Consider the following 12938-nt stretch of genomic DNA (forward strand, 5'->3'; position numbering starts at 1 on the left):
TAGGGAGGGAGGAGGTAAAGAAGGTGGTGGAGAAGTTGAAAAAAGGAAAGGCAACGGGGGCAGACGGGATTCCGAATGAGGTGTGGAAGTATGGTGGGGATAGGGTGGAGGAGTGGATGTGGGAGTTCTGCAACAAGGTTTGGAGGGGGGAAGGGTGGCCGGAGAAGTGGAAGGAAGGAATAATAGTGCCGTTAGTTAAAAAGGGAGTGGGGGATAAAGTGGAGGACTATAGGGGAATAACGTTGATGCCGACGCTGTATAAGGTTTATGTAGGAGTACTAACGGAGAGGTTGAAGGAGGAGGTAGAAGAGAAGGGAATGATTCCACCGAGTCAGACGGAATTTAGAAAGGGGATGGGGGTGATTGACAATATATATGTGCTGAATTATTTAGTGAACAGGCAAATAAGTAAGAAAGGAGGAATGGTAGTAGCAACATTCGTGGACTTGAGAGCGGCTTTTGACTCGGTGGACAGGGAAGTGCTAATGGGAGCGATGAGGGAGAGACGGGTTAGGGAAGGGTTGAGAAACAGGATAGAAGAGGTGTATAGGGAAACGAAAAGCAGAGTGAGGGTAGGAGGGAAAATAGGGAGGAATTTCTGGACGGCGAGAGGGGTGAGGCAAAGGTGCCCAATGAGCCCGCACCTGTTTAATTTAGTGTTGGCAGATGTAGAGGAGGTATTAAGGAAGGGTGATGGGGTGGGGTAAAGCTGGGGGAGGAGAAGGTCTATTGTTTAGCGTATGCAGATGACATGGTACTGTTGGCGGAAAATGAGGAGGGGATGGCACACATGTTAGGGAAGCTAGAGGGATATATCGATAAGAAGAAGCTGGAAATTAATATGGGAAAGACAAAGGTGATGAGGTTTAGAAAAGGGGGGGAGAATGAAGAAGGTGAAATGGAGGTGGAAGGAGAAGATAATGGAGGAGGTGAGCGAGTTTACGTACCTAGGATATAAATTGAAATACAATGGGGGGCAGGAGGCACATGTGAAAGAGAGAGTGATGAAGGCGGGTGCGGTAATAAGGCAGGTCTGGGGGATTGGCAAGAGAAGGTTTGGAAGTGACTGGGAAAAGAGAGTATGGCTGTGTGAAAGATTGGTAGGAACGGTGTTGGAATTTGGCGCGGAAATATGGGGATGGAAAGAAAGAAGGGAGGTGGAGGCGATGCAGGAAAGGTGGATTAGATGGACGCTAGGGGTGGATTGGTGTACACCGGGATACATAGTAAGGGATGAAGTAGGGAAAGACAAGTTCAGATTAGTGGCAGGAAAGAGGGCGGTGAAGTTCGAGAGGAAACTGGAAGAGGGGAGGGGGGGACTGCTGGCTAGGAAATGCTTTGAGGAAATGAGAAGGAGGATTTGGGAAGGAAAAGAGGTGTCGGGATGGGAGCGAGAAAGAAGGGAGTTTTTCGAAGAGAAAGGGAAGGAAGTAAGAGAAATGGAGGAAAGCAGAAAAAGGGGGGAGGAGGTTATGAGGGATGGGAGCAGCGGGATAGGGAGCTGCAGAAAGAGGAAAGGTGGGGGAAGATTACAGAGTCGAGGTATAATAAATGGTATGGAGAGATTGAAAAGGAGGGGGTGCCTGAATATCTAAGGAAGGGTTGGAGGGAAAGTAGGTGGAGGAGGATGATCAGATTTAGGATGAATAATGAGATGAAAGGGGCGAGGTACTGGGAAGAGGAAGAGAAGAAGAGGTGTAGGGTGTGTGGGGGGAGGAGGAGACGTGGGAACATGTGCTGGGGGAATGTGAAGGATGTAGAAGGGAAGGGAACTGGTGGGAGAGGATGAAGGAGACCTTGGAACAAGGGGGGAGGGAGAGTGGTGGTTGAGGGAGTTAGAAGCGAAAAGGGGGGAAGGGAGGGAGGATAAAGATAAGGGAAAGTAGGAGATGGATGGGAGAATGGAAGGGTGAATGTGGAATGTGGAGAAAATGAGAAGGAACTGGAAGCCGATGCGTTAATTAGTTAGGGACAGCGCTCTCTCTCTTTTTCGAAGAAAGATAGAGTAGGCTAAGTCGTAGATGCGAGCGAGAAGTAGAATTAAGTAATTGCGGCGAGTGGTGTGACATGAGATAAGAGCGGAGTATGTAGGAATGTAAGGATGAGGGAAAAGAGAACAGGAGGAATGTAGGGGTGGTTATTGTAATATAGTGTAATTTTGTAAGAGGTTCGGGAGCGCTCCTCACAAAAGCGCCTTCAATCCCCAAGGGGGAGAATAAAAGTATCTATCTATCTAAATTAGAATAAAATTAATAAAATTAATTATTAAATAGTCTCCGAAATAAGTATGAAATTACCTCATGTGTATATATAGATTAACTACAAAAGAGTTATATTTATTTTAGTTATTTATTAATACAATTTAGTAGATTAGTGGTAATTCTCACGAAGTGAGAAATATTCATTGTGCTATTTGTCCGCGGATGCAAAATTGAACATTGTTCCTTTTTCGTATACTGCACTTGTCGTCTATCTAACTCCAGTTATATATGTATTGCATGACGACAACTTTGCAAATAATGTATTGAATGCTGTGTAAATAAATCATATATGAATTACATAAACAACTTTATTAGATGATATATTAGTATTTTATTGTTAGTATTAGTATTTTATATAACAACATATGTGTAGTAATAGACATATGATAGAAGCAACATATTTACAAGCAATAACAAAATCAAAACATATTTTATGACATGCAAAAAAACACAGTTAGACATACTTAAATACTATAAATAAACAAAACATATTTTATGACATGCAAAAAATACACATAGTTAAACACATTTAAAAACTATGAATAAACAAAACATATTTTGTACATGCAAAAAAACATAATAGTCATAGGTCATTTAAATATTTGTGTTAAGTAGAAAAAATGTTACATTTCCAGTGAAAGTTTATAGTAAAAAAAATAAATAAATAAATAACAATCATTGATGAGCCCATACAATCTGTCGCGTTAAGAAATGTCGAATATTTGTACCAGTTATAGAAAGTGCTAAATTTTTAGTAGCAGCATACATACGGATTTCAATATAATGCATCAGAATATGTTTTATAAGTATGTACATGTGATTGATACAAATATCTGACATAAACGTATCATGAAAATGTTCTTCGAGCTCTGGAAAATATTTTTTTTTTGACAGTAGCAGTTTTTTGTAAACTGTATTAGCCAGTACAGCTGGAAAATTTGTTTCAATTGGTGGTTTGCCCATGTTACAATTACACGCTTTTCTGAACATCAACTCAGCAACTTTACAAATAATAATGACGCTTTCTGAAGGCACTATTAAGCCACCACGATTTTTGGCAATAATAAGAGCTATAGCATTTTCAGAATTAACGGTGTTATTTTTGCACGTAACAGATGACAATATTTTACAACCTGCTATACATTCAGCACATTTGACTGTATTTGGCAATTTTCGCACTACGTATCCTGCTATATATCCGATGGTATGTGTGGCAAACTCAGAAAGATAATTTGGAACAGCCCAAGTAAAATTTAAAAATTGTTTTAAATCATTAACGGTGTTTTGAGAAGAGTTACATTCATTACTGTCCAAACCATATTTTTGCTTAACTCTAAGATTTTCCACGGCATTATATATAGTTGGATCATATCTATCAATTGTCGCTACCTCTTTTTTTGTAGAAACAGAAACATTCAAAATTTTTGTTTTATCCATTAGTCCTGTATTACCTGTACTAACTTCTACATCATGACGAATTAATAGTCTCTTATATGCGGAGATGAACTGTGCTACAGTTGGATTTGGGCCAGCCACTTCTGGCTCTTATAGCAGCAAATAGTAATTCGATATGATGTTGACTTAATTTGTATGTTAATAACATTTTCAATGATCCATTTACCGGTTTTATATAATGATCAAATATAGCAATTGAAGATAAAACAGCTGTATAGAATCCTATAAATCCCGTTTTTCTTGGGCATGAATAAATTGGCTTATGATTTAACAATTTCAAGCTACTAAGGTAATTGATTGCGTTTAAAACTTTTGGACGCCAAATATATTCGTTTTCTGATTTTAATGGACTCTTAAAACCCTTACCCCAAGGATTGCGTACATTTAAAAAGTCAAAAACATAATCAACACAACGAATAAATTGCACTGTTGCTTCACAGCCTTTGAATTCAGGTAAATGCAAAACCTTCCAGCAAAACTCAATCGCATCTGCAACACTAGCACTTAATGTTTGTGCAGCTAAAAATACTTTCATTATTATTTTCTTATAATCAATATGTATTGTACGCAATTTATTGCCTAAACGCAATCCTTCTTCTTGCTGAAGTAATGCCAATGCTTTTATATATTTCCATTCAATCCTGTTATTATCACCATCAAGAATCACTGATAAATCAGCTAAAGCATTTCGTATATTTTTAAGATTGTGACATGGATCTATAATAACGTGTATTTCAGGTTGGTTTTTAACAGGATGAGGAAAACGTGGTTTCGCGTTCTCCTTCATCTCCATACTTGCTCCTAAACGTTTAACTGTTGCAAAATGTTCAGCAGGGCCGTCTAACGTTAATGAAGTAATTTTCACACCAACTTCATGCGGTCGTATAAAAGCATCATTTATCAAATTAGCTTTAGTTTCCGCAGACAAACCATTAATTAAAAAAAAAGCTGTAGGTGACTTCCAAGTGTCATTCAAAGCCACAACCAACATCACCAAAGCGTTTTTTGCCTCAGGCAAGTCACTTGTACCCTCAGTACCAACACCAATGTCATCATATCCACGCATTTTTCCATCTCGACTTCTTTGAAATCCTTTTTTAATGCCCATTTCGTCCATAACCAATGCACAAATAAGACATTTGTTCTGTTTTATATACTCTTCATTTTTTAATTTTAAGGTGTTAAAACACTCCTCAGAAAAACCAGGTTCAGCATCAATAGTGTTATACCATGATCGAATAGCACTAGGATGAGGAAGTGCCAGTTGAAACGTTTTACGGACATAGTTATAGGCCGCAGGTGAATAAAAATGAAGAGTAAGAGCAAAACATCTTAAATGTGGTGGATATTTCGCTTTTGTCAGTGCTTTCTGTGCTACGTTTTTATGCATGCGTTTAAAAAGTTCTGCAGGAATATCTTCAAACTCTTTCAAAATATACAAACCATCATCAAGAAGATACTGAGTTTTCCGAAGTTCTTGCACGATATTCTTCAAATTACTGATTTTTCTTTTAGCCAGTTCTTCCTTTTCATTCAATAGTTTGTTTTTGGTGCGCAATTTTTTGATTGTTAGGAGAGCAGCATTGAGTTTCTCTTTCATAGTATTCAAAGATTCCACATACATATGATCGTGATTCACTATATTTATAGATGTTTCGTTTTCTGAAAAAAAATTTATTCACGTTTAGTCAATGTAAAGTTTGTTAGGATTACAATAATATAAATATTAAATAGCAGCATAATTTTCATATCATTAATTAGGAAATTTATTTATTTAGTTTATTTAGTTCTTTATTTAGGAATGAGAATAGATTACAAATCGCAAATTCCTTATTTATTGCTACAGCAATGAGATGCAGGACAGAATAGCAAATTAAATAATTGTTGAATAATTCTACCTTTATTTTCTCTCTGCGTATTAGTTAGGTGATCTGTTAATGATTGGGCGTGGGGCGCAGTGCCCCCCCGCCCGGTTGTGGAGGAGGAGGCCCGAAAGGGCGGAATGGTTGGGCGAGGGGCGCGGTGCCCCCCTCGCCTGATGTTAAGTAAGGAGGCCCGTTAGGGCGGAGCAGTCCAAGGAGAAGGGCGGGGGCGGGTGTCGCCCGGCTGGCGGCCACACGGCGTAAGCCCTGCGGCCGGGAGTCGGGCGGCATCCGCTCCCGCCCCTGCCGAGTTCCTCCCCCAGGGGAGGGCTTCGGCGGTGCCCCCAGGCCGATGGTCGAATCCCGTAAAGGGAGGAAACCGCGACCTGGGGGCACGGGGGATCACAGGGGCCCAGAAACACACTGGGCCCCATTGCACGTGGTCCCCCGGGAAGGGACGCGGCAGCGGCGGCCCTCTCACCGGTGCCATAGAGCGCCGGTGAGACGGCACCACTGCCTGCGGTGAGGACTCCCCCCCTTCTGGGTGGAGCCCTCAGGAGAAGAGCCCCCGGAGCGTCGGCCGAATCTCCCGTCCCTTTAGGGAGGGAGAGGGAGCCCCGCTTCGGGGGCGGGGGGTGGCGACTCGAGCGGGACCACTCGAGCCGTGACCCCGCCCCCCAAACTCTTTGGGAGGGCGTGACGTGGAGGCGGTGCCCCCCTGCGTCACAACCGGGAAAGGACCGCACGACCAATTCGCGGGGGAGAGTATCCTCCTTTCGGGGAGGACGCTCTCCTGAGAAGGTAGGGCCAGGGGATGGCAAGAAGTCATGCTCGGCAGTTCCTTGCCATCCCCATAAAGCGAAGGCACCCGCTGTGGTTTTAGTGAGGTAGGTCTTGGACCCCATCGTCGATCCACACGTGGATCGATGATGGGGGACAAGGAGTCCCACATAACCCTCATCCCCTACCCGGGGGTGAGTGGTACCATGAGGCTTCCACAGCGCAAAAAAAAAAAAAAAAAAAAAAAGGTGATCTGTTAATGACGGTCTGACATTCGTTTCTTGTGAGATATCCTCATTTTCAACAAATTTTCTCCCTGAAATTCAATGATATTGTTATACGAGTCTTCGTTTATATTTAAGAGTTTTCTTTTATATTCTGTTATGAGACATTCTTTTACAAATCGAACACCTAAAATGGGGTAACATTTTTTATTTGCTTTAAAAATTTTTTACGCGTTTCTTATACAAAATAAGCCGACACGTATTTTGGCATTTTTTTTTCGTCAATATTTTCGAAAAAACAGACGGTTAAAATTTTAAAAACTCGCCGATTATGCACTTATTTAAATCGCGATAACTCCGCTTCTATTCATCGTATAGAGTTCAATTTAGGCTCATTTTCAAGGTAACAGAATTATCTTCATTTTAAGGGGTAAAACCTCTAGAGACAGAAAAAAAGACCTAAATTTGACAATTTATTTTGGGAGTATGACAAACGGAATAGAATTTCTTTTCAGAGGGTTTATTTAACACATATTGAAGTACGAAAAACAATTTTTTTTATTGTCATTTTCATACAAAATGGCGGCGACAGAGCCCGTCGTCGAAAACAGCTTTTTTGAAAACACCGCCACGGGAGGACGGATTTCTCGGCATGTATGAGTCCTGGAACAAAAAACAAAAAAAATTTATAATTTATATACAATTGGCTTTGGAAGTACGTAGGGTTTTTTTTTTAAATCAATTTTTGTGGAAATGGTGCACGTTTTAAGAAATGAATCAATTTTTTGCCCTAAAAATTAGCATTAAATTGTTTATAAAAAAAAAAGTTTACATTCAATCAAAAAACGGCTACGTACTTCCAAAGAGAATATTGTTGTGAAGCTACTGTAAAAATTTCAAATCGATCCATGCAATAGTCTCCGAGAAATCCGTCCTCCCAGTTTGAAAAAAGTGGTTTCGAGAAAAACGCGTTTAAAGTTTTATGAACACTTTAATCCTTGAAATTTTTGTTTACCTCTAATCTGCGATGCCTGCACCATACATTTGGCCAACCAGGTCGATGTTCGCCTCCTCCTCTTCCTTCCTAGATGCTTTTAAGGATGTTCGGGCCTTTTTTGCGGCATCGCTAAGCTCGGAAAAGTCGATGTGGCGCTCGTCGGTTTCCACGCAGAAGTTATAACAGTTCGGCCCAATTGTCATACCCAAATTCTGCATGAGCCTCATGATAGTTGATAGGCCGTCATTATATATGCCTGCACTAATATGCCGTGTCAAGAACGTGTTTGCCGCTGGAAGTCGATTTCGGAGCCATTGACCAGACTGTGGCGTTGAAGCTCTCGTTGCTATTTTGCGTAAAGTCGCCGATGCAACGAGAAAGCAGTTCGTCACGGCTTAATTCGTCATAAATTGGAGAAATCGCTTCGTAAACTTCTTGAGATAGAGGTGGTTTATGCGTATGGTCTGATCCAGTAGCCTGTGCCTTCTGCCATGAGCACCATGAATTTTCTCCGCGCGGGCATTTGTCGTGTTTCGGTTCATCGTCAGTCGACAATTTGTGGTCTAGCGTCGCGTAGATTTCATTACGCATTTTTTCAACAGAATGATGATTTCGACGTATTGCTAGACCATAATAAATTGACAACTCGTCAATTAATTTGCCCGTTAGCTAGCCTTTTCCTCCAAGGGCTTTTGTCTTTTTTTTTAAATTGCGAAGGCGAGTATCCATTCGCTTTTGCACGTGATCGATGCATTCTTTCTTCTTAATTGTAAAATTTACATAGGGCTGTGAATCTAAGATGCCTTTAAACGTTTTTGAATCTCCGTCTCCCACGTAATTTTCATATTTCAATTCGTGCAAAGATTCTGAGCGCTGGAACATTTCGATGACGGCGTCGACTTCCATCTTTCCCGCGGATCCCTCGTGGTTCGCTTGGCATTCATCTTCGTGAGTTTCGGCCCATTCCTTGTACTCGTCGGTATCCGATCTTTTCTTCCAATATTCACAACTCTTACAATATTTGGATTTTACTAAAACATCGACCACTTTGCCAGTAAACCATCCAATAAGCGATACGAATCCGAAAAGTGACGAAAAGCCGCGTTTTTTCCACGAACCATCACCAGATACAGTAATGCCACTTGTGTTCGTCACTTTTTCGTCACTTTTTTCCTTCTCTTCTCGAGCTGCATTTTTTATACTAAGCTGACAAACCGCCTCTGCTCCAACAGCTATCTTTTGAACAACTTTGTCATAAAATGATTGGAAAATTGGCCGCGGGAGATCCATGAACGCGCAAAATTTCATTATTCCATTCAATCCTACGCCCAGCAGCCGCATAGCAAGAATAATTCTTCGATTAATTTCGTATCCTTTTTCAATAAATGGAGAACTAGGAATATAAATCTTGTCGCATTTTTGACATGAAATTACAATTTTGAATCCCAATCCGCGCTTTCCAGATTCGGTGAATGTCACATCAGATTTGCATTTTTTGCACACCACAGCTTGCGATATAGCGGAGAACACTGCTAAAAAGTTCAAAATTCGGTAACTAAAACCTTCCTCTACTTCAAAATCGTCAGGATCGATTGCTGATAATTTTTTAGCCGATGTGCCAACATTCTCGACGCTAGGCTTCTCCATTTCGTAACGGTTCAACGGCCGCCGCTTTGAAATTTTCGGTCTCTTCAAATTGCTGCATCTCCCCTTTTCGGCCTTTTTTTCATTGTACACTGGCGTTTCATCATTCATATTGTTTTTGTTATTCACTTCAACACAACGAAATATATAATATACATGTATATAAAACAGAGAAATGAACGGGAAAAGCAAAACGAAGCGTGTACACGGCGTGGCTTGTCAGCTGTACTGACTCACACATACACGTTTGTTATAGTATTAGCGTACCCTGGTGACCTCTCGAGGAACCCTAAGAACCGTTTGCTTTGTAAGTAACAGGTAAACTTATTATTTCGAAAGGTAAAAGTAGTACAAAAGCGATGAATCACAGCGCGCCGCGTGAGTGCTCAGCGCGCGCTCTGAGGCGCTGCGGCAAAATCGATAATTGAACCTTTTAAAATTTGTTTTCCACTATAAATCAAATGGCATATTGTTTTTATGACCCTAAAGTATCGTTTAAGCCAAAAAAAATATCGATTTTTTGAAAATCCTAAAGTGGTTTTACCCCTTAATGTCGATTATTATTATATTTGTTGTTAACTTGTAATTATTATAAACAATTAAAGTATTTAAAGTCATTTTACTACTCGAGGCCATCAGTTTAAAAATGTAAAAAAAATACCATCGTATTCCTCGTTTCATTTTCTATAAAAATTATATCTTTTTAGAATGGTCATTTGATCCCATCTGTATGGAATAAATTAATTTGTACATACAGATGGGATCAAATGACCATTCTAAAAAAATATTATTTTTATAACAAAATTAAATTTTTTTTTTACAAAATCCGTTCGATTTGTAAAAGAATGTCTCATATGCATTTATATAAGGGTTCCTATTTAAGTTTACGCGCGCGTTCTAATTCTAATCGCTTATATATTAATAGTAGTAATATATATACTATATGTGTAAAATCATACGTTTATTTAAATGGTTGATATGTTCTATCTCTGAAAATTTTTGTAACGGTGATGATACATTCTCCTTTTCATGATCAAAAATGGTCGGGATACTACCTTTCCTTAATCTTGGTAATTTATCACGAAAGTCAATGCATTCTTTCGAGAAATGTTCTGAACATAATGAACTATAATACTTCGGCATCCAATTTGTTCGACCCATATTCCTTACCCATTGTAGTTTTGTTCTTTCATCTGTAGGAAATCTAGTATATATATAAAAAAAATTCAGAAATGTAAATATTTATAATAATAAAAATAAAGCTAATCTCAAAAATGTTGTAATACTTACCTATGAAAAGATAATTCTTTCCATTCAGTTTTTGTTTTTTTACAATATTCACAACGAGACATTTTAAGTATAAAATATGATTTTGTATATAATAAAATTTTATATAATATTAATCTAATATAAATAATATATATAATAATTTTTTAAACAACGATAACGAGACACAAAAAATTACTTATTGGTTATAAGACAGGATAAATATCCAACTGTCAAATCACTCTCACTATTCACCATTATTACCAGCAGAATGCAGTGTTTAGTACCTAATTGAACATTCCGAGGCGCTGAAGATGATATAGGCCGGTATTCATAATCCGTTCTTATTTCAAGATCGTCTTAAGTAATGTCTTAAGATGCAAATACGGCTCTGTGATTGGTTAATCACATCTTAAGATTGTACTTAAGACATTCTTAAATATAAGAACCGACTATGAATACCGGCCATAGTCTATCCAGTTAGTATAGAGATCAGTGCTATTTATATTCCATAAATAACAAGTCAAAATTGTCCACTGCGAGCCAACAGTTGATGTAAATGGCGTGTCGTTGAGATCACAGCAAGATTTCGACCACCCGTGTGCATTTCATCTAAATATTTAGAGGCATTTATTACCAATTATTTATATCTGTTATGATAAAATCTTCGAGAAAGATGTTTAGGCGGGCACACGCAAAATGAAAGTTTCAACTCTACCGTGTGGCGTTTAGCTCCGAAATACTTGAATTCTGACATAAAGATTATCAAGATCACCGCTTTTATAGCTACTGAAGTTTTCAATAAAGGCTATTATGCCATTAAAATTTATGGAAATGTTAGAAATCACTATTAAATAGCAATGTAAATTTTTCTGATACTCGCAACGCAGAGCAATTCAAGAGACGAAAGTATCGCAGCTTAAGCAGCATGAAGGTGACTCGAACGGTTCGACAAGAGCAACAAAATTAAACTGCAAAAATTTTGCAAGGAAACAGAAAGTTTGCTGTATGGACCTGGAATAGCAGACTAGCACAAAACAGCTGTAAACTTCCAAAAATTGTTACTTTTCAATATAACAATTATTTTACAACAAAAATTATTTCTTTCTACTTTCTTAAATGTTTAATAAATTATTCTAAAAGTTTCAAAAAGATTCATTGAATTATTGTTTCTTCAACCCAAAACTCATCTCATTTTTAACAAGTTACACGAGGCTCTCTTTTAAAGTGATACAAAATAACGACATAGTCGAACACAATATTTTAGTTATGTACAATTGTGTTAACTTGTATCGTAGTTGATTTCAACACGAAAACGGGAAAAGCAGAGGGAAAGATGATTATAAAGCAAAAAGAGGACTATAATCAAGAGAGTAATCAAAGGATAAAATCCCAAAGAAACACAATAAAATTTTTCATTCATACATTTATCCAATAAATTTAAAACTATATTATAGCGAGTAGACTATACTTACAATTAGCGATTAACATGTATTTGATTTTTGTTATTTAGCTTAACTCTCCTTACATCTTAAGTATAAAATGCTTATTACTAATAGTTTTCTTGTTTCTCATTATGGAGTGCTTGTTTTTCCCCCTCTCTCATACAATTAAGTCTTATTTACTATACCGTTCTTGCTTCTCACATATAGAATGTTTCGCATTATTCAATATTCAAATAAATTACAATTTACATTGATGCCCTGCATCGTATGCAAACGAAAGCTTGTATGCTCATATATAGAAGTAAAAAAATTCACGTTATTCATGTTAAAAAAGCATCTAAAAGAACTTAGAGGCAAATACAGCATTGCTCTTTTAGATAGCATTAGATTACACTAGCTAAGTTTACAACCAAAAATTATTTTAAACGAGACAAAATGTTTTTTAGATTTTTGGATGCTGAAAACGATGCTGCAAGCCAATTTTCAGCACATCAGGTTTTCGAAATAATTGATTTAATATGCGAAAAATAACTTTTTTGCGATATTTGAGATTTTTTTGTAAAAAAAAGATTAACATTATGGAAATTCTGATAAGATGTCATGAATGTATTGTTCATCCCCTATTAAATGCATTTTTTTTATTTCGACATCTCATTTTTATGTTATGAAAAATTAAAGCTAGAAACTACTTTTCATATAGGGATTAAAGAAGCACCTTGTCTGGTTTAAATTAAAAAAAAAAAAAAAAAAAAAAAAAAAAAAAAAAAATTTGTAAACTTATTTGCTATAATTTTTTATAACTTTAATAAATTAAAATAAAATAGCAAACAGTGTTTCAGAAGTCTTGATGTCATCTATGTAAACGAATATTAAAAGTACAAACAAAAATGTATGTTTATAAAAAAAATAATCTTCACCTGATCTTAAAAAATTCTAGCTAAGCTCAAAATGATACTGTCGTTATATTTTTTTCCCTAGTAAATTTTTTTAAAACGATTTTTCAT

General features: G+C 37.7%; 2 long non-coding RNA genes and 1 pseudogene across 2 annotated transcripts; all 3 read right to left on the reverse strand.

Annotated features, from left to right (window-relative positions):
• Window positions 1–4751: 4751 nt before the first annotated feature.
• On the reverse strand, window positions 4752–5650 carry LOC145944852 (uncharacterized). Its single transcript, XR_014426756.1, has 3 exons — window positions 5615–5650; window positions 5160–5378; window positions 4752–4960 (listed from the first exon to the last, which is right to left on the reverse strand). It is a non-coding gene; the product is annotated as an uncharacterized LOC145944852 (long non-coding RNA).
• A 1898-nt stretch (window positions 5651–7548) lies between these two features.
• On the reverse strand, window positions 7549–9367 carry LOC145944485 (uncharacterized; annotated as a pseudogene).
• A 997-nt stretch (window positions 9368–10364) lies between these two features.
• On the reverse strand, window positions 10365–10757 carry LOC145944915 (uncharacterized). Its single transcript, XR_014426765.1, has 3 exons — window positions 10689–10757; window positions 10514–10529; window positions 10365–10427 (listed from the first exon to the last, which is right to left on the reverse strand). It is a non-coding gene; the product is annotated as an uncharacterized LOC145944915 (long non-coding RNA).
• Between the last annotated feature and the right edge of the window lie 2181 nt (window positions 10758–12938).

Source organism: Prenolepis imparis, unplaced genomic scaffold, assembly GCF_030444845.1.
Source record: "Prenolepis imparis isolate NDT839.2.m4 unplaced genomic scaffold, iyPreImpa1.0 SCAF_13, whole genome shotgun sequence".
Taxonomy (NCBI): Eukaryota; Metazoa; Arthropoda; class Insecta; order Hymenoptera; family Formicidae; genus Prenolepis; species Prenolepis imparis.